Genomic DNA, 26,778 nt, shown 5'->3' on the forward strand with positions numbered 1-26,778 from the left:
GAGGTTTAAGGATGCTATAATTCTATCACAGTCTCAATGAGACAGTTTTACTCTTAAATCTAGGGGTCTCGGGCGACTTGAGCATAAAGATGGATTATTGGAGAATGTTGCATTTAGAGGGGAGACTGTGAATGCCTGTGGATCCCACTCAGAGCACAAAATGAAAATGGTTGCGCATGTTGCATAATCACCTTGTCTCATGAGTCACTCAAGTTCTCCAGAACAGCCTCACCTGCTTTCTCACGGATAGCGATCTGTTATTTTAATTGCACTGACAGTCTCTGCATTTTGGTTTACACTATGTAGTCTGATGCAGAAATTTGTTAGTTTGACGTCTCTTTCTAATTTTCTTTTGCTAAAGGAACTTCTTGTATGGTTTTATCGATTAGACTCTTTGTCAGTTGAAAATATTACATACAGAAATCTGTTGTCTTTCAACTTGGGAAGTCTTTTTTCTTTCTGGATGTACAATTTTATACAAACTCTCATATTTTCACTTCTTTTTGGTAATAAAAATTCGAAGATATACTATGTTTGATTTATCTGTTACTCAACCATATTATCTACCTATTTTATCATGTCTGTTATTTTTGATAATCAAGATGTCATTATTTAGTTGATTCAGTATTTCTATTTATTTCAATGTCCTCAGAGCCTAATTAGTTAATTAATTAAACAAACATCCATTAAGGTCTTCTCGTTCATCATTTTTATGTCATTAGTGGTTAGCAGAATGCCTGGCATACACTACCTGCTCAATAGATGTTCATCAGTGAATAAACAAATGAATGAAGGTTGATACCTGGCCCAGAGTTTCCTTAGCTGTAACACTGTGAAGAACTTTATGGAGATGCTTTTGTTGCTGTTATTGGTACTGGTGTATTTTTGCTAATCCATCAGCTTATTCACTTGTTTTTTGTAAGTGGTTGAAGTTTTGGACAATATGATTTTGTCAGTATGGAGGAATGCAGAAAGGGGGTAGGTCCATCCGATTCCCTCAAGGCATGCCCAGCACCTCGCTAGGTATCAGACACATGGTAGATGCTCAATAAGTATTTCTTGACTCACTGAATGGATTCAGAATGTTCATAATATGCTGATGAATGCAGAAGTAGAATTCTAATTTATTTGCTTGCGGTGAGAGCTATGGGTATAACATTCACCTGACTGCTTATGTCCCCATCACAAGTTCATTATCTTTGTGAACAGTTCTACGTGGGAAGAGGAAGACCAATTACAATAGTCTTCAGTATTGGGAGATAACTCTGAAGTGCTCTCTAGCCACATCAGGCTTCTTAAAGAGTACGGAAACAAAGTACGTCCTCACCCACAGCCCCAGTCACTGAGACTGTATCAATCCATGGCTCAGGACGCACCCTCTGTCCAAGAGTCCAGGCATTCTGCTAGTCTTCCATATGTTTAAGATAGTCCGTTGCTGACCATATCATCCCTTTGGTAACCATATTCTTTGTTCAGCTGTGAAAACCGCTGTCTTAAAGACCATGCTTTATTATGTACGATACACCAATCTTATAGCTTACACTTCTGATGGCAAATTTATTCACTTTCAAGTTACGGAAGTCCTCAAAGTCTTTCTTACTCACCCATTGGAGAAATGACTAACAAAATGTGTAGACCCATAAAATAATAGATTTAACGATGAATCATCCCCTTTATGCTTGCTGCTTCCCATTCCAACTTAAAATTTTAAGACCAACATCTGGTGCCAGTCTAAGGTGTCGATGGCTCCTTCTTCACAACTATGTTGCTTAAAACCACTTTTGTTAGATGATCGGTAAGAAAAGTGGAGAGAAAATATGTACAAATAACTTATCTATAGAGTGTATGAGGGTGGGACAAAGTACCATCAATAATACAGACCATAGGAGCCAGGAGAGGTAGTGGGAGACAATGGAACGAGCCTTTACTCAACAAATATTTACGGAGCACTGACTATGTGCGGTCATAGGTAGCAGTCGTGTAGGCTGAAAAGTGGATCCCACATCTTAATCCCTACAACCTACGCACGTTACCTTATATGAGAGAAAGGAGTCTTTGTTGACATGACTGAGTTAAAGATACTGAGATGAGGAGGTTCTCCTGGTTGTCTTGGCGGGACCAGTGTAGTCACCAGGGTCCTCATAAGAGAGAGACAAAGGGAGGTTTGACACAGAGAAGGAGGGTGAAGACAGAGTAGAGGGAGATTTGAAGATGCAGGTCTTGAAGACTGGAGTGATGCGGCCACAAGCCAAGGAATGTCGGCAGGCGTTCCTTGAAGAAAACTGGATCAGGAAAGAAAGGAATTCTTCCCTACAGTTTCCAGAAGGAGCATGAACCTACCGATACCTTGATTTCAATCCAAAGATACCACTTTCAGACTATGCCCTTTAGAACTGTGAGATAATAATTTTCTGTTGTTTTAAGGCACCAAGTTTGTGGTAATTTGCAACAGCAGCCTCAGGAAACTAATACAGTGCCTCAGGCTCTATCAGTGAAGAAAACAGACACAAATCGGTCTCCTCACTTACCAAGTGCATGACTCTAAGAAGTAGGGGAGAAGTTTGTACCTACTACCACCTGCTATGTGCCTGGGATGGAGGCACTTTATTTACATCATTTCAGTCTTCACAATTCCATTGTTTTTGCCTGACCACTTCCACATTTCTAGTAATAGCTCATACTGGCATAAACTTTAACTTACAGCCAATATTAAGTGGACTTTTTAATGCATTAGTTTGAATTTAAATGAAAAATTACGTGTGAATAGTATGTGACTGGCTAGTAATAATAGTAGCAGTCACCGCAGATGGCATAGTTTTTCCAGATTTTTGTTCTTATTCAAAATAACGATGCTTATTGGGTTTCTTGTTCTTTTAACCCATACACTTAGGTTGCCCTAAGGATATCAGCTACTCTGTCTGGAATGAATATCCGGAAAAATCTGAAGGACACACCTTAGCCTTCATAAGAAGAAAGTATTCATATTTGCCGTCCTCTGACCAACTGCTGCTTATCTCTAAATGCTCAGGAAAAAGCAGAATTGCTAGGAGGCCGTCACCCCAAGGAGTAACCCACCACCTCTGGGGGTTTGAAGGGGTAAAGGGGTAAAACACCAAGGCTGGTGGGTGTCACCTGTTTTCATCAGCTCCTCCGCCCAACCAGGGTTCAGTCCTGCTCTGATTGTGCTCCTGAGGACGCCAGCCCCAGTGGTAGTTGCCAGAGAATTCTGAGGCCAGGGGACTAGCAGGGATTGTCCTAAGGGAGCACAGTGGGTGAGGGGTAGAGAAGAATTTGATTTGATTATTCCTTTCTCTACTGCTGCCAGCTGTCATCGACCCCGACTACAGGCTTGCCATCTCCCCACTCCACCATCACACACCTACTCCAATAGCTTTCCCTCTCCCGATGGTTTTCTCCCATATTGGTCTGTTTGTTATCTCTTGGAATATGTATTTCCCTCATAAAATGAGACCCACAGAAGAGAGGGTTCGATGGCCATCTCTCCACGGCAGAGATTGGACATGCACATCATGGGCACCCAGCTGTCCCATTACTATTAAATCAGCTGGACCCACTGCTAGAAGTTTAGTTTCTTACTGAGTAGCTAAGACTGATGCAGATTTTAGGGACCTGCAGGCTTCAGGAACCCTCCAACCCCTTCTTTGCAGTCTGTGTATAACCTGGGATTCCTCCTCTTTTCTCCCTACTGATTCTGGAAACCTGGGAGGTATCATTGACTTCTGTTGTATTTTTTCTCCTTTACTTATATGTGGTATACTATATTCTCTGTGTAAATGCAAACTTGGTTAGAGGAAAAGGAACTTTCCTTTAGTCCTACCTTCAAAGCTGAGAAGTCAGTCTTAACTAGCCTGAAGCAGCTGGACAAGAAGATGAGTACATTATCCAAGTCAAATCAGACAGACTTTCCTGAGAATGTGAACCTCAAGTAGAATCTCGTAAAGTCTGGAAACACTTTGGAACTGGTGGGTTTCAAAGACAGTCCTCTAAATTGTCTTAGTGCTAGTCTTCAATTTTAGTGTATTCTTCATTTTGCTCAAGTTATGCAAAGTCCAATTGTTTTGCTTATCACCAAAACCTTAATCCATTTACCTAGCTTGCAGATTATTTGGAAAAGTTGAATAAGGTAATGTATGCTGAAGTATGGAACATGGTGCCTGGCACAGCATCCAATGAATATAAACTGATACTATTAAGGGTGACTGTCTGATTATCCAGTCAGAATAATACAAACAGGTGCTTTGTGAAAGTGAGAAATGCTGGGTATTATAGGTTTATTATCATTTTTACTCTGAGAGGGATGATTCAGATATTCAGATTATAAATTCTTGTTACTTGAATTCATGTGGTTTTAAAGATTTGGTCTTGTGCTCTTCACTCCACTACATTAGAACTCATTGTACCTGTTCTCTTTAGGTAAACAATGGTAATGTGCTCAAGTTAATCCAGTTGGAATTAATTAAATTAGCCTATTGGAAAAATAACATATTTTAGGTACATTTCTGAAGACTGCCTCTCCGTGTTAAACATTTTCTTGATAAATTAATAAAATAGCTGATGACTTGTCTCCTCTGACCATCTGGGTCTCCATGCTAATTGCTGCTGACCAGTTGCTCTTTCTGTTGAATCTCTGAGTTGAGGTAGAAACAGCACACTGCTCTTTATCATTCATGCTTCAGTTCACGCTCACTCACTAGAGAGAATTCAAACAAATGGATTAAGGAAAATTAACAGGGGCACAATTCCAGGGCATGTCCATATACTTTCATTAGAAAATATGTTTAGACCTTAAAGGTTAAATATTTCTAGACAAACTTAATTAAAAACAGATGCAACCATTAAGTAGAAGAAATAGAATTCCAGGTCTGGGCCTCTTGATGCATCAGCGGATAGCTAAAATCTCTTTCTTGCCTTGATACAGCATGTATGCCCCATTCAATAAACTTGTTAGCAAACGTTTTATGTGTTCTTTGTGCTCAGCTGTTGATAAGACATACAAAAGAATTTAGGAATCCTTGAGTCATAGGACTCAGCTGAAGATCCAGTTTCACATCTATTAAACATCACATCTGAGGCTCCTCAGCTGAGAATTAAGAAGATTGATGCTCCTGCCTACCACTCCAGGAGATGCTGGAAGCGAATAGAGCCTGCGAGAATGCTTGGTAAGTATCCAGAAATTATTCATTATCATCATTTTGAGACATGGGGATTGATGAGCTTATACATTGACTAAGAAGGCATTATCAAATGTAAGGTAACTTTTACCATCAAGTGCAAAATTGGTGGTATAGACTGCTTCTGGGAACATTTACAACCTGGACCAGAGTTTCAAGGAGTCCATGAAATATTATCTGATATTTTTCCTATCTCAGTAAATATCATCACCTTGGAATCATATTTCATATCCTTCTCTCTCTCAAACCCACATCTGATCCATCAGAAAATCGTGTTGTCTTTACTTTCATAACAAACCTGGAGTCTGTCCACATTTCCCCAAGTCCACTGTTAAGATCCTAGTCTGAGCTTCCATCATCTCACACCTGGCAAAGTGCAGGAGCTCCCTAACTGGGACCTGCATTTACTTTTGCATCTCAGTTACTTATTCTCACAATAGTCAGAGGTTCTTAAAAACATAAATCTTGGGGCTGGCCTGGTAGTGCAGTGGTTAAGTTCACACATTCTGCTTCGGCAGTCCAGGGTTCGCCAGTTCGGATTACAGGTGTGGACCTACGCACTGCTTGGCAAGCCATGCTGTGGCAGATGTCCCACATATAAAGCAGAGGAAGATGCACACAGATGTTAGCTCAGGGCCAGTCTTCCTCAGGAAAAAAAAGGAGGATTGGTGGCGGATGTTAGCTCAGGGCTAATCTTCCTCAAAAAAAAAAAAAAACCCGTAATCTTATCGTGTCACTCTCCTGTTCCCAACTCTTCAATAGCTTCCCAAACATTTAGAATAAAATTAAAAATACTTACTGAGGGTTCTAAGGCTCTCTAGCGCCGGGCCAGCGTCTGCCTCTGTGACCTCACTCCCCATTCCTCCTGCCTCACTCACTGGCTCCAGGTTCCTCCTCCTCAGACTCAGTTCCTCAAATGTCAAAGTCTCTGCACTGGCTATTCTCTCTGACTAGAAAGTAGAATTCTGCCTCATACCAAATATAAAAATACGGATAGAAAAAGTAATTCTATTCGTAAACAACTTCCAAAGGCAAAACAGTAAAGAGTCTAGAAAGCAGTATAAGATAATACCTTCGTCACTTTGGGCAAGAAAAAATTTATGAACTAGGACACGCACAAAAAACACTAAAGGAAAAGATTACAAATCGGAGCACATTAAAATAAAGAACTTGAGTTCCTTAATAGATACCATTAAGAGAGTGAAGATAGTACATCACCAAAATGTACGTTTTTGTTTTATACACTTCTCTGTGTATACGTTTTATTTTACACATTTGCACACACATAAAGGCTACGAACTTGGAAGAGCGCCTTACAACCACCTAGGGGGTGGACAGTGAAAGGAAGAGTTAGAGAAGAGCACGGGACCTGTCACAGTCCTTAAAGTGGAAGGGAGAGCTGCACACTGGCAGTGCATGAAGGAAGACGTGGTTGGAGGGCAGAGGATGAAGCCGGGAGCCCGCAGACCGGGCCCGTCTCAGCAGTGCCTGGCACCTGTCATGAAAGACGCATTGCTTTCTAGCTCATGTGTGGTAGGTTATTCTGATAATTCAATCTCTTTATTCTTAGTGATGTCTTCCATATGTGCTTCTTTCTGTAAAGGCTCTTTACAAAAAGTTAAATCATCATTAGATACAGTTTTACCTTTTTCCTACAGGATCGAATAGAATAAAATTACATTCTCATGAAATCTCTTATCTAGATAGTCATCCCTCAATGCTGCTTTGACATGCTGATTAATTAGTTCCAGTTTTATCGTCGTCGGTACATACTAGAGAGGCGAGCTAGGAGTTTAAGCCTTAAATTAACAATGAAAACAATCGCTGACTCTCTGGTAAGCTGTGGTTGAGAAGAACTCAGAATTTCACACCCATCGTGACTTGTGCTCCAACATAACACCAACATGGATAAAAATAGTGCAGCAGCATACATAGTTATCTTTCCCTGAACTTAAGGATTTCGATTTGTTACTGCTGGAAATAAACTCATAATAGTTTCTAAATATCTTGACTGAGCTTTAAAACAAAAGCAACTCATTGCTGTAAATATTTATTAACTAGATCAGCCGGCATAATTATTCGAGCTGGAGGAGGACAGATTTCTTGCTGCTCATGCTACTGTATAAACCATCCTTCAAATAAGGCTGAGAATGGCGAGACTGATTATTTCTGCTCCTGGAATTTACTACATTCTCACAACACACTTGCCAGCTGAAGTCCACATAACGGCAGGCAGAGCTCCAAGTCTGCAGGTCAAGTTTTCAGGTTATTTCCATCGCCTGAGGTTTCATTTGTAGGACTCAATGAAGAGGAGTATTCCTTTTGAAAGTGAAACAATTTATAGATATAGGTGCTCCCTGACTAGCTCTGCGGAGTGGTCCACGTCTAGTATAAATCCAGCTCATTTGTCAGGAATAGGACTCCCTGTGTGGAAGTGGTACCTTTTCCTCGCCTTGATTCTGAATCACAATCTATATTTCGCCATGTTCAAGAAGCATATTCAAGTGCAATTACGCGTGCTGTCCTCTAAACACCTTCATCCCTGCAAAGCACTTTTAAATGTGCATTCTTATATGTAAGTTTTCCTAAAAAATGTTACCAGAAGTCTGATTAATATTAAAGATATTTTACCCATCTGCCTATATGAACACCCACCTCAGAGACTGTAAAACGCAAAGGTGGGGCCAGCCCCTGGGCCGAGTGGTTCCAGTTCTGCGTGCCCTACTTTGGCGGCCCAGGTTCACCAGTTCGGATCCCTGGCAGGGACCTACTCCATTCATCAGCCAAGCTGTGGAGGTGTCCCACATACGAAACAGAGGAGATTGGCAGGATGTTAGCTCAAGGCCAATCTTCCTCAAACTAAAAAAGAAAAAAAGAGGAAGCTTGCCAACAGATGTTAGCTCAGGATGAATTTTCCTCACCAAAAAAACTAATTAACTAATTAATTAATTAAAATATAAAGGGACACGAAACAGTGAGGTTGGGGGTACAGTTCATTGTTATTATCACACTGCTCATATGAATTTCCAATTCTGAAATATGTACATTTTTATGGATTTTAAATAAATGGACACAGTTTTCTTTATTTCTTGAAATTAATCAAATATAGTAGTTACTGCCTTTGTTGACTTTCTTTTCTTGGTGTTGATGTTTAGTAATTAAGCTGTCTTTACTCCATTCCACTTTCTGAGGACTTTCCTCATTATCCAAACTTAGGAAATGAAATTTTAATTTAGAGCACTCCTCTCAAGAAGTAACCACACTTTCCTCTCATCTGACAAGCAACCACCGAGACAGAAGCCAAATCTTCCAACACTTGATAACACATTTCCAGGATGGTTCTTTTACTTTGTTCATTAAAAAATGAATGAAGATCAGATATAATTGCCAATAAAGTCAGCTTCTCACCAAAAGGGAAGGAGAAACTTCATTTCCATTTCCATGGCCATGGTGTAAGCTGCTGCTCCTCAGGTTGTATGGTCCTGGCCTATGGAAAGAGTCTACAAGTGGCTGAGCACAGCCCATCACCCAGCACAGAAACAACTCAAAAAGACAGAAGTGAAAACTAAAGTGTGTGTGATGCATCTCAGTGTTCAAAACACTTCTATACCTGTTGCATTTTTAACATACAGCACGCGGGCATGTTACATGGCTGGCATTGCATGGAGACAAGACTTGCCTGTGCATAGTCATCTTGGCAGTAGGGAGAGTGGACAGGAGAAGAAGATGGGGTATGCTGACAGCGTGGGAGGGTTGATGCTTCCAGACCATCCCCAGGGAATTTCACTGAAATGATTGAGTTGGTGTGGGGGTCCATGACAGCCGTCCAGTGTGTCAAAGCCTCAGACCTCTCCGCCTGCCCTGGCTGAGCGTGAACCCAAACTCCAGGCTTGCTCTGACTCACAAGGGAACTTAGTCTGTGTTGGGAGACGGGACCCCTAAGAGCATCAAAGAGCTGTCTGGCAGAAGCTTTCCTCCCTCACGTATGTGTGACTCCACTTAAGCATGGGAATTAAAAAGCATACTCCTGCCCTAAGCATTTAGGTACTGTTGAATGAGTTGTACTATCCATACATATAATATTACAATAATATAATACTTTTCTGTGCTTAATACTTATTTTAATACTTATTTAAATATTTAATATTTAAATATTTATTTAAAAATACTTATTTAAATAATATTTAATAATAATTTTATATTTAATAATTCAGCTAACTTGAAAATACAAAATAAATTAATGTAAAACACAGTATTTGGATTATTTGAAAAAATTTTAACAATCATACCCATTGTTGGTGATTATGCAATGAAAGATATCCTTATGTATTATTAGCAGCATTTTAAATGGTAGAGCCCTTTGGGGGAGCAATATGATAATAAGAATCAAGAACAATTAAAACTATAGATACTGTTCATCAGGTTAATCCCATATCTCGGTATTGACTCTAAGGCAATAATATAAAATTTGGAAGGAAAAACCTCAAAAATATACTCATTGTAACACTATCTTAAAAAACGAAAAAAAGTAAGCAACTCAAATGTCCATCTGTAGGAGTAATTGTTACTTACAGTGAATCAGAATAGCAAAATATTAGACACCTTTTCAAGATGAGAAATAAGAAACACGCTTAGCAACAGAGAATATCGATGTGCTCCCACAAACGAGAGAAGCAGAGACGAAAGCCATGAGCACACGGAGATGCAATGATGTCAATATAAAGCTTGTTCATTGCCAGAGTCTAGAAGTGTTTGTGGAGAGATGAGAGCAGTTTTATTTTGTAAGTTGCCGTGGCTGTGAGAGAAATATCTCTTTCATTAGAGTTAGTTTAAGGCTGCTGTATTGATACCATAAAGTCGGTTAAAACAGCATGCATACCTTCAAGGAAAAAGAAGCGAAACTGGCGCTTTCTTTGTGACACCTAGGAGGAGAGTTTTTACAGAAATGACGTGCATATCACATCCAGCTACAGCAGAAGGGGCGTGGGGTAGATGTCAGGAGGCTGAGTGCAGGTCCCCCTTATGGCATCTGTGATCTTGGGCACACCCCCCTGCACCTCAGTTCATCCATCTGAAAAATGAGACAGCTTGACAAGGTGTCCCCCTACGGGATATCTGTGGGCATTTAAGTGGGTACTTTCTCTCTCAAATTATGTTTGTGTTTAGGCTTCCGCAATCCTCTTTTGGCACCATCATTATATTCTTTCTTTTTGTGGGAAAGCACAGGGACTAGGAAGAAATGACTATTATTCAGTCAAATGATTGTGATCCCTGAATCTTGAGGAGGTCACCTAGCAGATGCAGCAGCCTAACAGAAGGAATGAATGTCATCATTAGGAGCTTCCAAATCACTTGGAGACACTTGTAAATTGGCAGACAAATAGGTGTACGTGGCATATTAATTATAAAGGCACTGCAAAAGACCGAAGCCAGGTTAGACTGGGTGTGTTGGCTTGTTCACATTCTTTTATGAAGCAAAGACATTCATACCAAAGTTAAATTTGTTCTGGACCAATTGGATTAGTCCATCTCAGCACTATTTAACATATATCAAAAAAATGCACTTTTTGCTACCAAGAACATTAAGCTTAATTAGGACATATATTTACTGCCGGAGTCAAATTGATTGTCAATTTCAGCACAGCAATGTTCTCTGATTAAGCTAATAGCATTACAGACTAAAAATGTCTTTATTTTTAGTTATAAGATGCAACTTATAGTTAAGATTTTGTTCGCTATCCTCTTTGAAATATATAACTGTTATGATTCACTTTTTAATTGCCTGAATATACACAAATAGATATTTATTTGATAATTTATATGTATGTGCATATATAGGTATATATGTATATATATGACACACACATATACGTGTATGTGCATGTTTTGTATATACCTCAGATAAGATGATTTTTAAAGAAACTAAAGAGGTTAGGAATGAAATATTTAAAAAGCAGCTTTACCAAACTTCCATTTTCTGTCATATTCATCTTAAATGAAGTCAAAATTGATCACTATCTTTAGCTAAATAAATTTGGATGAAATATAATCATCCTTTAAAATATGTCTCCTAACTGAAAGGTGAAAGACAAAAAGTCTTTTCATCAGTTTTAGGTACAGAATGTGCTGGAGAATAATTCTCAAATTAGCATGATTACCGTCTGTCGTTACAAGTCAGAGACGATTAATCGCTCCTAAAATTCCATATTTACCTGAAACCTTTGCAAAAGCACAAATCTTAAATGGAACGCCAATGAACCTACTCAATGTCCATTCTGAATAACCCCTATCGAGTAATTTTTGACGACACAATGCTTAAATATTACTTCGTAATTCTACAATGACTTGCTTGGAAAAAATTGGCACCTTCTTTTTTATAAGGAAAATAGTTCAAACTTCTATAATGGTTGTCATTCTCAAAAATAATTCTCCTTTTTGATCTTGTGGCTTACTTATGATGATTAATTTTAATTCTCATTATACTTAGTGTATTGTAGTTTTCGATATTCCCATTATTAATCAGTTACAATGCATTCATTCTTTCAACAAATATTTATTGAACATCTACTATACATCTACTATACTATACAAATGAATCTTATTTCTATGTAATTTACATAGTATATGACTTTTAATTGAGATATAATTCTATTACCATAAAATTAACCCTTTTAAAGTATACAATTCCCTGGGTTTTGATGTATTTACAAGACTGTACAACAATTACCACTATCTGACTCCGGAATATTACCACCCTGAAAAGAAATCCTGAACCCATTAGCATCACTCCTTATTCTCATATCCCTCCATTTCCTGGCAATAAATATCTATTTTATGTCTTTATGGATTATCCTATTCTGGAAATTTCATGCAAATCTAATCATAGAATATGCAGCATTTTGTGTCTGGCTTTTTTCACTTAGCATAATGTTTTCAAGGTTCATCCATGTTGTAGCATATATCAGTAATTCATTCCTTTTTATGGTTGAATCATATCCCTATATATGAATATACAACATTTTATCTGTTCATCAGTTATGGATATTTGAGCTATTTCCACTTTTCGGCTATTGTGATGAAAGGTGCTATGAACACTCAAGTTTAAGTTTTTATGTGAACATATAGCTTCCGTTCTCTTGAGTGCGTACTTAGTGTAGAATTGCTGGGCCGTACTATAATTCTACGTTTAAGCATTTGAGGAAGTGCTGGACTGTTTTCCAAGGCAGCTGCACCATTCTACCCCCCCCCCCCCCCACTGTATCCACCGCTGTATGGGGCTCTAACTTCTCTGCAGCCTCAGCAACACTTGGTATTGTCCACCTTTTTTATTATAGCCAGCCTCATGGGTGTGAAGGAGTATCTCATTATGGTTTTGATTTATATATTCCTAATGACTAAAGATGGTTTTTCATGTGCTTATTGACCATTTCTATATCTTCTCTGGTGGAATGTATACTCAAATTCTCTGCGAATTTTTTAATGAGATTATTTGCTTTTTTGTTACTGAATTATGAGTTGTTGATATATTTTGATACTAGACCATTCTCTCGTATATGATTTGCAACTATCTTCTCCTATTCTTTGGGTAGAGTTTTCACTTTCTTGATAGCATCATGTAAAGCACAACATTTTAAATTTCAGTGATGTTTAGTTTATTCTTTTATTTTGCTGATTCTATTTTAAGTGTCCTATCTGAGAAACCATTGCCAAATCCAAGATCATGCAAGTTTACTCCTACGTTTTCTTCTAAGGGCTTAATATGTAGCTCTTACATTTAGGTTTTTGATCCATTTTGAGTTAATTTTTGTATATCAACATCATTCTTTTGCATGTGGATATTCAGTTGTCCCAACACTATTTATTGAGAAGACTATGTTCTTCCCCATTGAATTGTTTTGCAGCCTTGTCAAAAATCAATTGCTCATAAATGCATGGTTTTATTTCTGGTCTCGATTCTATTCCATTGATCTAGATGTCTGTCCTTACGTCTCTTTTTATACCACACGGTGTTGATTACTATAGCTTTGGAGTAAGTTTTGAAGTTGGGAAGTGTGAGTCCTACAAATTTGCTTTTCTTTTTCAAGATTATTTTGGATCTCATGAGTCCTTTGCACTTTCTTATGAATTTTAGGAAGAGCTTATCAACTTCTTCAAAAATGCCAGCTGGGACTTTGATAGGGATCGCACTGAATCAGTAGATCAATTTGTGGATTACTGCCATCTTAACCATATTAAGTTTTCTAATCCAAGAACATGAGACAGCTTTCCATTTATTTAAGCCTTCTTTAGTTCCTTTCAATGACGTTTTGCAGTTTTAAGTGCATGGATCTGGCATTTCTTTTGTTAAATATATTCCTAAACATTTTAATATTTTGGATGCTATTGTAAATGAAATTGTTTCCCTAATATCATTTTTGGATTATTTATTGCTAATGTATAAAAATACAATTGATTTTCGTATATTGATCTTGTATCCTGCATTCTTCTATTACTTATCTGAACTCGTTTATTAGCTCTAATAGCTTGTTATTGTTGTTGATGCTTAGCATTTTCAATATAGGAGATCATGTCCTCCTCCATTAGAGAGAGTTTTACTTCTTCCTTTCCAATCTGAGTATCTTTCTTTCCTTTTTCTTGCCTAAGTGCCCTGGTTAGAACCTCCAGTACAACATTGAGCACAAATGATAAGAATGGACATCCTCGTCCCGTTCCTGATCTTACGGGAGGCTTTCCATCTTTCACCATTAAGTGTCATGTTTGTCGTAGGTGCCCTTTATCAGGTTCAGCACGTTCCCTTCTGTTTCAAGTTTGAGTATTTTTATCACAAAGTGGTGTGCATGAGTTGCAAGTTGTCAGTATAAGAGTTCTGTTGTAATATAAAAGAGGTCTGTGTTATAATTATACAACATAACATAGAATTATGTTACTCCACTACTTAACATTCACCAAAGGTTCCAGGAGCTTCCAGGATAAACAGCAAACTGCATCATACAAGGTTCTTTCCAGTCTGACTCAAGCCTGTCCGTTCCCTCCATTGCCACTTCTCACTTTATGATCCACAGTCCATTCGTAAAGAATCCTACTGCTCCACGAATGGATCATCCTCTCACTCAGCTCTCTGGTTCTGCATAAACTGTTACTTTGCCTAAAACACGAACTTCTTTACTTTTCTGTATAACTCCAATTTGTCCTTCAAGGTCCAGCACATTTGTTGGTTTTCTTCCTCAGATGTTCATCCTGTGCCTTCCCAGAGCACGCTTACTCTGCCTGTCTGTCTGTCTATATCATCCCAACTGTACTGAAACAGTATGTCCACCTGTCCCAAAATAGTCGAACTCCCACTGGACTAGGGATTTTCTGATGTAATACTTCCCTTTTTTTTTTTTTAAGTACAGGTTTTTTTGTTTATTTTTTTAAATTTTTTTAAAGATTTTATTATTTTTTTCCTTTTTCTCCCCAAAGCCCCCCAGTACATAGTTGTATATTCTTCGTTGTGGGTCCTTCTAGTTGTGGGATGTGGGACGCCACCTCAGCGTGGCCTAATGAGCAGTACCATGTCCGCGCCCAGGACTCAAACCAACGAAACACTGGGCTGCCTGTAGCAGAGCATGCGAACTTAACCACTTGGCCACGGCGCCAGCCCTGTAATATTTCCTTTTATTCCCAATATCTGGCAGGCTAGATGGTACAGAGTAGGTCCCTAAATTAAATAAATAATTCTTTTTTTGTTTTTTTGAGGACGATTAGCCCTGAGCTAACATCTGCTGCCAATGCTCCTTTCTTTGCTGAGGAAGACTGGCCCTGAGCTAACATGTGTGCCCATCTTCCTCTACTTTATATGTGGACACCTGCTACAGCATGGCTTGATGAGCAGTGCATAGGTCCATACCCAGGATCCGAAGGTGTGAAACCAGGGCGACGGAAGTGGAGGGCATGAAATTAACCACTACGCCACCAGGATGGCCCCTAAATAATTCTTAGTTCTTATGAGAACTGGCCTCTGGGCAATGAGCGAGCTATAGCTTGCTTATAGGAAAGGTCAATTTTTTTCTAAATCACCAATTGGCCTATAGCAGGGCAATTGAAACTTTTAGCATTTATGGATAACTTAATAGGCTTTTGACGCACATCCAAACCATAACATTTGGATACATATTCAAAGATATATCACAATTTCAATTATTTAAGCATAGTATTTTAAAAATTAACATCAATGGTAACACAAATGATAAAACAGCATCAATGAAAGGGAAGATACCTTGTGGAATCTTGCTGTAAGGATCCGTAAATCTTGAAGACAGAGAGATTGAACCAAGAACCAGGTTTCACATCCCCATTACTGTTTTATTTTCGTTTTAGACTAGAAGCTCCTGAGTCACAATGGCAATGTTTCAGAGAAAGCAGCACGTGGTTGATGAAGCTCTGAGATGGTTCTAGATAATTGGATCACAAGAAATTATAGTCAGATTACTCATCACTGACACCTCAGTACCATGTTAAAAGCTAAGACACTAATATGCCCCTTTGAAGAGTGTGTAAGTTGGAAATAGAGGCAAGCAGAGCCCTCAGCTAATCTTTGTGTTGTGTTTCAACAGAAGGTCAGGTTTTAAAATATACCTAATAAGATAATCTTTTTCTTTCTGTGACAAGGGCAGAAAATTATCAAGTGTGGCAAAGAATCAAATATTAATGATGAAGCCATTTGGGTTTTTTTAAGAGACCCTAATGCATATTCTCAAGAGTGGAACTTCTCACGTTTCCTGTCTGAAGTGATAGACTCAGGTTACCCAGGATGATGACAGTGTAGGACAGCGCTTACGGCCTGGGCTCTGCAGTCAGGCTGCCTGTGTTAGAATTCTGGTTCCATCCTTTGACCCATAGCGATTTCTCTAACATCATTTTTAAAGTGGGGATAATAATTTCAACTTCAAAGGTAGGTTATTAGGATCAAATGAGGCAAAAAAGGTAATACTTTGGGGATAGTGCCTGGCACATAGAATGTACTCAGTAGCAGGGTGACTAAGCAGAGAAGAAATGAGGAAGAAATCCCTGAACTTTCCTCTCAGTCTGCCATCTCCTGCCTCTGCTTCCCAAAGGCCAAAGCAGTAACAAACCAGCTGAGAGTCTTGGGGCCATCTTAGAATTCTGCCTCCCACAAGCCCGTAACACTTTGTTCACACCTGCCATGTTTAACCTCTGTGCCCAGAGATGCAGTAGCCATCACTGCCTTATTGTTCATCCATTTCTTTCCTTCTCTTAGCTGTGAGTTCCTTGAGGATAGGTATAGTATTCTTTTCATAACTGAATCTCAGTAGAGCTTTAATAAATATTATTGAATTGAATAAATACTGTAAGAATGATTTATTCTCGAGTACAGAGGGACACAGAGGAAGAAGAGTCAGGCTTTTGCAGGTAGCAACATTTGAGATGGCCAATAAAAAATGGATAGTTTCTTTTTCTTTTAAGGTAATTTTCTATTTTTTCCCAATAGTTATGTATTTGAAGTTTTTTTTTTTTACAAAACAAATACTACATGAATATTCTCTTTTTGTAAAAACATTCAAGCAAAAAATAAGCATGTAAAATAAATAATGAAATTTCCTTTCACCACACTCTCCAAATTCCATTCTACTCATCAAAAGTAACTAGTTTTGTTGCAGGGTTGCATGTTCTGTGTCCTGATTCTTTCACTAGAAAATATGTCTTGGAGACTTTTCCATCATACAAACAATGCTGCAGTGAACATTTTTTACATGCATTTTCATGCACATTGGAAACTATTTCTAGAAAATACTTAAAATGGAATTGGTGAGTAAATAACGTAATGTAAATAATGACAGAATAGGAAGAATTTTAAAATAATGTTTATGCTTAATATCTTTTCTTGAAATACATTCCAGAAACTTCTATCAATTTGTAATGAAAATATCTAGGTAAATGAAAGTTTTAAGTGACCAAATACCTATCTACAGAGAATCATTAAGACTCTAGCTAAGTAAATGTGCAAAGAGAAATTTATTGTTGGTAAATTGGTATTTTTAACATTGCCGATTTGTCAACTTGTTCCCCCAAAGGACTTAATGCCCATGTGAGTTTCTATCTTGCTGTATAATAGAGGCTTAAAGGAAAAGATGGAGGAGGACGGAAACAAAATAAACAAACATTAGCAGATTAAAATTGTTTATAACAAAGATAATGTTTGCCTCAAATAAACATGTGTGCACACACAAGCCAAGAGCCGTGTAAAGTGCCCCAAATACAGAGTTGAACTGCCTTTTCAAAACACTATTTCAAGGAGAACACAAAGATTTCTCAGCTAAAATATGACTATTTAGATTGGATTCCCCAAAAGCAGAGCCTGAGAGAGGGATTCAGGTGTTGTACATCCTCCCTCTACTGCTCCTGGGTTACCTGTTATAGATGTGATGCCGAATGTCTCATTCTATGTTTCAACATCGAGAGCTTCTAAGGAGAAATAATAGAAGTACTCATTCCTGTGAGCAATGCCGATTTTACAAATATTTCTCACTTAGCTTACATGTATCCATAGAGAGACCAGTTTTCACTAGTCCTAAGAAACTTTCTGAAATTTAAAAAAGGCAGTTGAATCATAGCTTCTGTCTTTTTTTGTATTGCCTGGTTAACAAGAGTCATTTCAAGACTATGATTGTTTTAAATATAAAGTTGAAACATAAGCCAGGGCTCACTTAAAACTTTGTTTTTCTGTAAGCAAAATTATTTGTTTTCTTCACCAATATTTTCTTTCTTTCTCACAGTAAGTTTAGGTAATATTTTTCTCAAAGAACAGTGAATAGATCTGTAATTTCTTTTTCTTTTCTTTTCCTTTTTTTTTAAATTGGCCCTGAGCTAACATCTGTTGTCAATCATTTCTTTTCCCTTCTTCTTCTCCCCAAAGCCCCCCAGTACATAGTTGTATATTCTAGCTGTAGGTCCTTCTGGTTCTGCTATGTGGGGCGCCACCTCAGCATGGCCTGATGAGTGGTGCCATGTCCGAGACCATGATCGGAACCTACAAAACCCTGGGCCGCCGAAGCGAGCATGCGAACTTAACCACTTGGCCACGGGGCCGGCCTCTATGATTTCTATAATGCATTATTTTGTTGAGGCTGGAATCCAACAATATGGAAGAAATAAATTACTCTCCTGTTGAGAACCAGGTATTCAAAATGCCTGGCAAAGGTCTCTTTCTGCTTAAAGACTGAAGTGTGCGTTCTGAGAAATTAGGTTGTCACTGTGGTAGTCATTGTAGGAAAAAAGCAACTGTTAACCGAAACAAATTTCAACTTTTGCACTCAAAGGAACTGGCAGAAAGCCTCAAATGTGTGGGTCTTAGTTTGGCTGGAAATCTCCTTGCAGTCTGCAGTCACTGTAGGATGCAACGTAAATAGAGAGCAAATGACTTCAAGGAGTGATACGGATTTGCCTAAAACTACCCAGTTTGTGTCACCACAGTCCACCTCTATGCTGAGATCATGGTTAAGAGTCAGGATGTGATTTCATCCACTCCCTGTCACGGCACTCTCAGTCATGACCTCTGCACTTTGGCAGAAGTCAGGTCCTTGTCCTACAGTGACGTAAATGAAATCATATGATGATTGGAATGTGTACAAATGCATTTATTCCTCTTTCTTGCAGACATTCCAATTTTTGCCAAATTTGATCCAGTGTGTTTACAACTACAGATTATTGCAATTTAGTTGTAGCTGTACTTACTTTAGTAGAAAAATGGATCAAGAAAATCTCGTAGGAAAATAGCTTTAGGTTGTGCATGTGGAAAAAAAATGTATAAATCTCTACTTTCCTGCCCAAACAATGTTTTGAATAGAAGGAGCCAGCATGCAAATCTCACCCAAAGGAACGTTGCTTCTAAAACCCAGGGCATAGAATCTGAGATCACGCGTCAGGGACTCTCAGGAGGCACCCACTCAGGATTCGCGATTGGCACCTGGTCATTTCCTTCTGCTGACAAGTCAGGTGTTGAGAAGGAAAGCCTCCCCTGGAGACCTTCTCTAGGGGCCTATGTCCCTATTTTTTTCTAAAATAAATACCATCCCAAGGAAAGCATTAATTTTTATTTGGGTTATCAGACTTTTTAAATTGTTTATTGTCATAACAGGAAAATTTTCTTCATGCTCCCAATTCTTCTTAGAGAATAGAACCTTAACGATATTGCATTTATTTTTTTATTAAATAACTAAATACGTACAATAGTGCATATCCCTGTGACTCTGTTTCCCAGGAAGCTCCGTGCCTCCTTTTGTCCTTAACTATGTTTCCTTTATCCTCTGTTGTCACATAATGGTTCTACACACCTTTTCTCTTTCCTTACTTTGATCTACCATTTTACTCTTATTCTATTGGTTATATTTCACTGCTTATTTTATTACAAGTAACATATCTTTTTATTGGATCAACTAGAACTATGGCGAGATGAAGACAGTGGAGGATGGAGAGTGAGAGCTGGACATGCAGACAAGCTTTCCTTTTATTCCTTTTTTATAGCTTTTTGGTCCTGAAGATAGTAATTACATCGTAACACTGAAAGGTTGCCTGTTGTAGCAAGAAGCATCGTGTGCTAGAGGAGCTAGCATGGTGCTCAAGCTGTGTAATGCATGCAATACTGGATTCTCTGAGCTCCTGCTAACTTGACGGTGAAATAAAATACAATGTATTTGCTCAAAGACTAATCATAAAAATGTTTGCAACGAGCTTAACACATAATGCTCAAGGAAGGTTGAACATTACCTAGATTGACTTATTACTTGTTTGGTTTTTACCTCCTAAGCCAACAAATCATAGACAGATACTAACATCTATTAAATCTGCCCTTGTCTAATTCTTTCGAATTTTACTCCTAGAAATAATTTGGTAGATTAAACAAGCATGACCTGCCTCTTTTCCTGTGGGAATTTCTGCGTTCATTTCATCTCCGTCTGTATCTGGTCTCGAGCTTTCTTCCACATGCCACCGCCTGCCTTTTCCCATTTATTTTGCTTCTTCAAATTAACTTCTTATGCCCAAGAGGAAACAAGTACCCTTTGCTAAGATGCAGAAGTTTCTTCTCTGTCCCTGCCTTGTTTTCTTAAGGTCAATATGGAGGATCTCTACTTATGTCTCTCTCCCGGTAAAAGGAAGAACAGTTGTCAACCCAGCCTTGGACTGACCAGTCTTTTCTCAATTAACCCAGCCCAACAAGTCTTCTTGTCGCCTCCTATGTAGACCTTATTTTTTATTTTCCTTTTAGTTTCCTCTAGCATCACTGGAATTGTTTGCAAATTATTAGAAAATTTTTTAGAAAGCAAAAAGTGGAAGGTCTCACTTATCTTGGGAGATATCAAAATTTCTGACTGGTTCCACAGTTTTGTATCAGTTTTTTATTTTTGTATTTATGGTCAGTTCTTATCACATATCAAGGAGAAACTAAATCTTTAAAACATAAATTTTAACATTAAAAGTAGTCAGAATAAAGATTTATTTCTTAATTTTGAATTTCTGGTGCTTTCTATAAAACCACTTTACTTTTACCTCTTTGCATATAATTTTAACTACATCTTTAAAAAATTGATTTTCTTTCTTATGTGTGTATCATCTTAGATTACTGTTGCTTTAGTGGAATTCTTTGCTTATGATGGCACCTTACTGAAGTCATGCAAATAACAGTCCCATAAGGGAGTCTCAAGGTTTATAGACATTGAACTGCTTTATTTATTTGGTGGGGTAACTCACTTCAAATTCATTTCTCCCCAACATCTCACTACGTAATAATTTCATGGATCTTTCTGAAGAACTTGCCCCAGAAACGTATGCTTTTTATCAGGAAGGCTTTAAATAAATTGGTAGTTAACACATTTATGAACATCTTAAATGAAGATAAGGCATCCGCCTGCTTTGGGGTCTTCCTTGCTGTGCTCCTCACTCCTGTCCGCCCACGTCAGCAACTCTGCGGTCTCTTCCTCCACCACATATCGCTGTCGCTCCTCACTGTCTCGTCCAGGTCATTAAACAGCTCCAGGCCGAGCTCTGTGCCTCTCCCTTGCCTACCTTTTACAGTGTGGACTCAACACAGGAGCCAAGCCAGCCTGTAAAACGTTTGTCTAACTTCGTATGGTGACGGATGCTAGCTGGACTTGTGGTGAGCAGTTCGCAATGCACACGAGTGTCGAACCACTATGCTGTGCACATGAAACCAAGAGACTATCGTATGTCAATTATACTTCAATTAAAAAAAAGTGAAGTTACCCACAACTTCACTACCCAGAAACCACAAAAATAAATAAATAAAATAAGATAAAATAAATAAAATAATAAACACATCTGTCAGATCATGTCCCTCGTCTGCCCAAACCCTCCTGCAGTCTCCCATCTCTCCCTGAGTAACGTCAAGTCCCCACAATAAGCAACACAACTTCCATAACTTGGGCTCTCTGCAGCCTCTTCGACCCCTCCCTGCGCTCTCCCCTAGCACTCTGGTGACCACGTGCACTGCCTCCCTCTTGTCGGCTGAATGCACCCATGCCTCTAGTTTCTTGCTTGCTGTTCCTTTTCCCTGACACCATTCCCCTGGATAGACTCGTGGCTCATTCTCTCACTTCCTATAGATCACTACTTAAATTTTACCTTATCAGCAGTGATGCGTTCCCCATCACTCTGCAAAATTAAACAGCGAGTTGACCAATCTCCCATGCAGCACGCTCTTTCTCCGTTTCTCTGCTTTCTCTTTCTCCACGGCGCTTGTCACTACTTGACACACTGTGCATAGTTAATAGACTACTATGTTTCTCTCTCCTCTCTAGAATGAAATCTCCACAGTGACAAAACTGTTTTGTTTTTCGCTGTTCAGCAAGTTGTGTTAAGTGAATGAGGAAGTACAGGCACGGGTCCTACTCTTTGGGGCAGCACAACACACTCCTTTTGGACTCTAACATGGTCCATTAATTTTGCAACTTGTTTTTTCCCCTGATTTCTGCAGAAGACAGGCCTCTGGCTGTCCCTAACTTCGTCACTGACTTCTTGCCTTGGTTTTCTCCATTTACAAATCAACCGTGAATAGCAGTTAGAAAAAGTGCTAACATGCATAGGGTAACATTCTACTCCTTCTCATCAGTTGGATTAGACTGTATGTTAGGACAGGTGGAATAAACCTGTTGAAAGGTAAATATTGAGCGCCTGCACTGTGCACTGTGGTATTTGTGCTAAAATGTGGTTTTGTGTTACTCACTAGATTTCACATCTGGGAAAACCTAGTCATGTCACTATTACTTTACTTGTATTTCTGTCTTTCATACAAGGATGGGTATACCAAGCCAGAGCTCCTGAAGAAGCCCAGGGTAAGGCCAGGATGCATGTTGGCTTAATAACATTGTGCATCAGCAGAGATATATTATGCATCCTCTTACACTGATTTTCTTTCAATGTTTGTTCAACAGAATGAAAGGCTGAGGCGGGGTTCCTTGTGGGAAAGAAAACTAAGAACAGGGCTATTGGGAGGCTCAGCTTCTAGTGTACTGTCCTGTGCAATTCCACTCAGCCTCCCAACTGGTACCCCAGCTGGGCACAGTAAACGCTTTGCTTCCATTTTTGGAAGGCTTCTTAGCAACACCTTTTGGGATCTCATCTGTCCTATCCCAAGAAGCTTAACAAACAGTCCTTTCAACTTCGCACTATAGTATCACAGAGAGGCATTCTATAAGTGTACCCTCTCCAGCGGGGGACAGTGATGTCCTGTGCCCCTACAGATTGGTGCTCTGGGGAAGGGCCCAGCAGGCTGACCCTTTAACCCCGCCTGGTCAAGATCTCACAGCTCTACTTGCTATTATTTAGGAAAGGGGAAGAATGCTGTTGTCCTCACCTAAGATGATGCTTCTCAGCTGTGTTGAAGACTGAATCCAATCTTTCAACTTCCCCAAGTAAATAAGACCTTCCAAGTAACAACAGTTTTTATTGTTATCACGGACAGAACTCAAGCTTCAAAAAAAAAAAAAAATAGAAATAGTGTTTTTCTCCAAATCTAAATTAACATTCAAAGTGAAATAAAATTGTTTAAGGATCGATTAGATAATAAGTGGATCAATTGGATTTTATGGAGGTTTGTTTTGTTTTGCATTTCATTTGCTTTCCTGTGCAAGTTCTGAATGGCCTCTGGGCTGGCTTTATTTGTCCGTGGGCCATAGCACAGGGTCTGAGAGACTCCATCCTGCAGAGCGGTCAATGCTGACAGGTGCATGGAGGTGAAGGCAGTGGCAAAGCTTGGTCGATACCACAGGAGCAGGCAAGGACAGCGGGACAGCCAAGGTCAAGCCCACAGAAAAGCTCAGTAAGCTTAGCAGCTGCATTCTTCCATTTCAACACCACCTTTTCCAACCAGTGGAGCTGGGAGCAGGGAAGTGGGGATATCTCAGTTTCAGAGAAATATGTTTGTATCTATTTACGTCTTTCCTGTAATAAGCAAGCACTGGATTCGATAAAATTGTCCATTTTATCTCTTTATTTCTTGAATGGAGGTGAAGAGAGAGGAAAAGGAAGAGGTTACTTGAACACTGAATGGTACCACGTAATTGTGTCCAGCGTTGATTAGGTCCCAAAGGACTTCCGGACTCCTCAAATAACCCTAAATCACCCAGGGGTCCTTGCCTCAAAAGCTCAGTGCTATTTCTCTACTCACACTTAACTATTCCCCATTCTAAAATCAAATTATTTCTGCGAGTATAACCCAAAAGTCTGCTGCCAGCACACTTGAACCTTCCAGCCCCTGGGGCTACCACATGCTTCCAGACTTTAACACCTCAGTTCCCAACTCCTCCTCCTTGAAGCACAGGAAAATCAGCACCCCACCAAATCTTTGAGACTGCTTCAAGGCTCTGAGCTTTTGCTCCCCCTGAATTTTATTTCCCCTTTGCGTTTTCCATCTTAATCACCTCACTGAAAAGTACTACCTTCCTAATACCTAGGCACTGCTGAGATAAGGCAGTGACATTGCATCACGTCAGCTCAGTCTTGGTTGATTTTTCTCCTGGTGAGCTGTATTTCCTTTGCTTGGCTTCTTTTTTTTTTGTTTTATTGGTAGCCAGACATTGTGAATATAACCTTTCTGTGTCTGAATATTTTTGTATTCCTATAAATATTCTTGACTTTTGTTCTGCACGTGGTTAAGCTATTTGGAAAGTCCGATCCTTTCCAACCTTGCTTTTAGGCTTGGTTACATGGGATAAGAACTAAGGTTGATGTTTCCCCAACAATGAAGCAAGACATTGTTAGAACTCCAGCCGACACACCTCAGTCATGAGTTTTCCTGCTTTGGTTGTTGAGTAGAGGCACTGTTCCTGGTCCTGTGAGGTCTCTGAGCACTGTTCCCACTAACCCTTCCATGTGGTTCTTTCCCTGAACTTGCATTCACACGCTAACCACCCTCTGTTGACGGCTCGAGGGAACCCTCTGCTGAGTTCCGGAATTTCCTCTCCCTGCAGCTTTCCCCACCCAGATGTCTGGGATGCAGCCTTGTAAATGCAGTCGCCTTGGCTTCCCTGGACTAGCCCTTCTTCCTTCCCCTCCACTTAGGGGACTGCTGGCTCTGCCCGGGCTTCCCCTCCCGCAGGCCTGATCCCCAGGCACGAAGCTGGGTAATGTGGGGGCTCGCCTTGTATGCTTCCCCACCGAGGGACCACTGTCCTTTGCTGTCTGATGTCCAGTGTCTCGTGAGCCATCATCTCACACATTTCTACATCTTTAGTTGTTTCGGCCAGGAGGATAAATCCAGTTCCTCTTATTACACCTTGACTGGACGAGGAAGTCCTTTGAGGCTATATTTTTAAATTAATCTTATGAACCAAGGACCAGTTACTTCATTCACACCCTCTCTAGGTCTGGGAACACCCAGCTCACCTGTCACCTTTTCTGGTTCACTCTCCTAATCCCCTTTGCACCCCTCCCCTACCTTACCTCTAGCGAAGTTTACTGTTCTGTCTCTGATTCGACATTATTTTATGATTGTATCCATTTTAGCATTTGTCACATACCTATGTATTATTTTTCAAATATATGTAAATCCTATACTGCTTTGGTAACTAAAATACTAATAAATTATTTTTTAAACTCTACAAAATTATCAAATTTTACCACAAATCTGTCAAATACCAGGCAATACTTTTGCCAAAGGATCAAATACTTCAAATTATCTATCAATGCCCTGGCATTTCCTCTTGTTTTGTTTGCTTTTCAAACTGAAGACCTGCCTGCTACAGATGTCCATGTCTTGCTTCAGTATAAACTAACAGCTTTTTAGGCTCACAGCACATTAGCCACATAGCGCAGAAGCTGCCTCTTTCCTTTCTTGTGATGAAGACTGTGGTCCCTGAATCCCTGTCTTTCTCTTTTCTGCTTTATGGTCTCATTTTTCATGAATTATATACTTTGGTAGCTTCCTAAGAAAGAGTGTATGAGAGGTGAGTTCTTTGAACTATTGCACAACTGAAAACGCCTTTATTCAGTCCTCGCATTTGATTGATAGCTTGTCTGGGTATAAAATTATAGGCTGAAAATAATCTTCACCAGAATTTTTGATACTATTTTTCTACTGTCTTTTGGAGTCTGATGTTACTAATCTGATTAATATTTATTTTGTGAGTTTTTTAAAATCTGCCCATTAACTCCAGGTGTTCTGAAGCATCATGATCACATGCCTCTGTGAGCCTGGTTAATGTTCACTAATTTTGCTGGGCCTTCAATAGGCTCTTTGAACTTAAAGACACAGCCCTTCGGGTGGGAGAGACTTTTTGTCTTATTTCTTTGTTTCCTCTCCTCTTTTCTCTTCTCTCTCTAGAATTTCTACTAGTTGGATGTTGAACCATCTAAATTAATCCTCTTATTTTATAATCTCTTTATTATTATTTTCCGTCTCTATGTTGTTTTGGCTACTTTATAGATTTTCCTGACTTCTAATGATCCTTTTTTTTTTTACTGTAATTTACTTTAATTTCCAATATCTATTTCTTTTTCTCTGATTGCTTTTAAAAAAATAGTTTCCTGTACTTACTTTATGGATGTGATATTATTTGATCTGTTTGTTTATTTAACTGTTCTATTTTTAGAAGCGTTTGCTTGTTTTGTTCTCTCTTTGTCAAGCGAAAGGATTTTCTCTTGTGTATGTTACTCCTTCAGTAAACATTTATGTACACGATGGTGTATACGTGAAGCCCCGGATGGTGGGGGAGGGTCAGACGGGGATGGGATTCAGCTGGCTGACTTCACTTAGAAGGAACATCCGCATGTCTTTGGGCAGCTCCTAAACATCCAGAGGTCTGTCATATGGGACTTTCCAATTTGCTTTACAGACTATCTTCCAGTTCTCTACCAAAGCTAAATGAAGCAACAGGTGTTCTGGAAGCCCGGCAGAGGAAGGAGGCTGTGGGCAGAGTGGGGGGTGTGTGTAGAGCAGTCTTATCACCGTGTTTTCATCCTCAACCTCCATGTTTCTTGGTGTGCACGGGTTCCTCAGCCTTCTCCAGAGACTGAGCTTTTTTCCCTCTTAGTGTGCGTTTGTGGAGGAGTTCAGAGCCTTCAAACCCTCTCG

General features: G+C 39.3%; 1 long non-coding RNA gene across 1 annotated transcript; it reads right to left on the reverse strand.

Moving 5' to 3' along the window:
• Positions 1–11,729: 11,729 nt before the first annotated feature.
• On the reverse strand, positions 11,730–21,985 carry LOC138918136 (uncharacterized). Its single transcript, XR_011427132.1, has 3 exons — positions 21,831–21,985; positions 15,451–15,625; positions 11,730–14,058 (listed from the first exon to the last, which is right to left on the reverse strand). It is a non-coding gene; the product is annotated as an uncharacterized lncRNA (long non-coding RNA).
• Positions 21,986–26,778: the final 4,793 nt, after the last annotated feature.

Source organism: Equus caballus, chromosome 16 (assembly GCF_041296265.1).
Source record: "Equus caballus isolate H_3958 breed thoroughbred chromosome 16, TB-T2T, whole genome shotgun sequence".
Lineage (NCBI taxonomy): Eukaryota > Metazoa > Chordata > Mammalia > Perissodactyla > Equidae > Equus > Equus caballus.